Raw genomic sequence first — 2,927 nt, forward strand, 5'->3', positions numbered from 1 at the left:
TAGCGCCCCCCGCCCCCATTCTGATCGCTGATAACTCGATTATAAATGTGGCGCAAAATTTCTTCTTTATGGCGCATATGAGCGCATTTAAAGATCTTAAAGGTCGTGTGATTTAAATTTTGATTTTTTAAATGGGGAAGATAGCGGGACGCTAGCTCGTCCAACAGAGTAAGCTCGGCATAAGGCAGAAAAATGAGAGTCTTTCATCAGAATTAGCCCGCCTTGCAGAACTCGCACGCGTATCGAGTGCGCTTCGCCCTGTAAATCCAACCCCATCTCTTTCACAGATGTAAGCCGACTTGAGGCTCAGCGCGCACTAACCAACGTGCTGCGCCAAGCAGTTTGGAAGATCCTGGACCGGCCCCGAGAGGAATGGACCGACGGCCTCGCACCCAGCAGCCTCGAGATTTTCGACGATTTTTTGTGGGACTTCTCTAAAAACCACGTACAACTACTTTACTATCCGGAGATATAGGACAGCGACTACTTTATCAGCGAAGACTACGCTGCGGCCGAGGACATGTCTACCAACGCCTAGGATCGGCTGTCCGCCAGGTTGCCGAGAATTTTTCTGCCTTACTTCAGCAGACGACAACAGCACTGGGAGACCTTTCGAAACCTTTTTTGCGCACTTGTGCATCATAAGCCGACCTTGAAGGACGTTGAAATACTATTCTCCCTTAAGTCGTTCGTCCATAGGGAAGCGCAGGAGGCGCTTAGGAGCACTTCAATCACCGGACCAAACTACGCGACAGCTTGGGCCGCTCTGGACTCTCGCTTTGATCTGCGGCGGGTGCTTTACAGGACCACCTTAAGGCGATATTCCGTATAAAGGCTCGGAAGCAAGAGTCGGCCGAAAGGACTCAGTGGCTTCTGTATAAGCTGGGACGGCACCGAAGTCAACAGGCCTTCTACGGCCGCCCAGTCCCTCAATGGAACGATTGGTTTGTGACAGCAGCAAGCCTCAACATAGATTCCAAAATAAGACGCGGTTGGGATGAAGAGAACAGCCAAACCGAGAAGACCAAGGCCCTGGCCGCACAGCACTTCCCGACGTATAACCAGCTGATTGCCAACCTATAATAGCGATGTCAGCTGCTGCAGTCAATCAATGCAGGCCACACCTCGACGAGCACGAACCGTTGCCGAAATGGTCAGAAGGCGGCAGAGATAGGACGCCATAGGCATTACAAGCTCTCTTACCCACGGCCAGGTTCATCATCGAGAGTGGACGACGTCGCAGAGAGAAGGTACGGGTCATACTGGATTCGTGTTAGGAAGCCACTCTCGTAAACATGAACATCGCCAAAAGATTAGGTGATGACTTTGAGCGCGTCAATATCGGTGTTGCCGGGGTTTCAAGGTCGCCTGCAGCCTTGGCCCATCTGCGAACACGCTTCAACCTCTATGACACGTCTCTGAATCGCTCGCTTGGATTTGAAGCCTACGGATTTCAGCACATCAGGATCATCACGCCCTCTCTGCCCCTGCCCACCGAGGCAGCCGACTGCATCCAAGGACTCCGACTAACTGACCCAGGGTTTGACATTCTTGGGAAAGTGGACATCGTTCTCGGTGAAAACGTATTGTGCCGACTTCCGTGCAACATATCTTCACGCCATTCGACGCGCCTGTATAGTCGCCGGACAAACACGGGTGACAAAAGACTTCCGGGACTGCCCAGTCTGTGTCTAAGCTAATGCAAAGCCCATGAAACAAGCCATGGCCCCTAACGGCTGTCCAGGTGACTCCGTCAGCCGCCTTCTTCCGAAAAGGAGAGGATTACGCTGGCCCATTTGACCCTCATCGTTTGCAGGCCACCAAGGCCATGCACATGAAACTCACAGGAAATATTACAACGCAGAGCTAGCTCGGAGTACTCGACCCCTTCACTGGCCGACGTGACAGCCCCAAGAAATGTGGAACGACAACGGCCAAACGTTCCGCGGGGCCAACACGGAACTTCGTCACCTGTTGCGTGCAGCGGAAATGGATCAGGGTCTCGTCGAGGGAAGCCGTGTCTAGCAAAACATCACATGGCGATTCATCTCACCCCCTGCAACCACTTTACCGGAATTTAGGAAGCGAGCGTCAAGTCAGCGAAATCCCATTTTCGACATGTCACCGGCCCCGAAAGCTCACGTTCGAGGAGTTGTCCACGCTACTCGTCAACATCGATAGAGTCCTAAACTGCAGACCACTTATGCCACTTACCGGCGACCCAGACGACATTGAGATCTTGCTCGAAGGCCTATGCGACCACTTCTGGGCACGCCTGAGCCGTGAGTATTTAAACAGTCTCCAAAAGAAGGACATGCCAAGTGGACAAGGCATCGCTCAAACCTTGCGGTCGGCGACTTGTTCGTCATCATCGAACATCCCTTCTTCAAGCCCAACGGAACCTGGTAATAATTATTTGCCTTGAAGAGGGATGTACTTCAATGTATAAAGAAGCTTAATTTTAGCTTTTTTTAAATTTTATACTAGTATTTTAATATAACTCCGGGCATTTGAGTCTGGGCCACCCTGTAGTTGATATGTCGATAGAACAGGTTGTCAGATATGATTGTTTTCGTAATATGTATGTATGTATGTATATTCTACTCACGAACAGAAGCCAGAAATATCCCAAGTGTGAAGAGAAGCGTGAAGACCAAAATCTTCATTTTGTTGCAGGCGCAAAAAAAATTAATTTTAAATTATTTCTCAGACTCTGACTGAATGGATTTTTAATATTTTTACTTGTATATATACTAACAATTATCTCGTTCTTGTCGAAAATTATGGTCTACACGTAAGTCAAGTGGTACGGATAGAACCCCTCTCCTTTTTATAATTCCACCAATCGAATTTAGAAGATTTTTACAATCGTTCCAGAAACATGCAAACCTTGGCTATCAAATAAAAAAACTTTATTTGTGTGCGTC

This window comes from Belonocnema kinseyi, chromosome 7 (genome assembly GCF_010883055.1).
Source record: "Belonocnema kinseyi isolate 2016_QV_RU_SX_M_011 chromosome 7, B_treatae_v1, whole genome shotgun sequence".
Lineage (NCBI taxonomy): Eukaryota > Metazoa > Arthropoda > Insecta > Hymenoptera > Cynipidae > Belonocnema > Belonocnema kinseyi.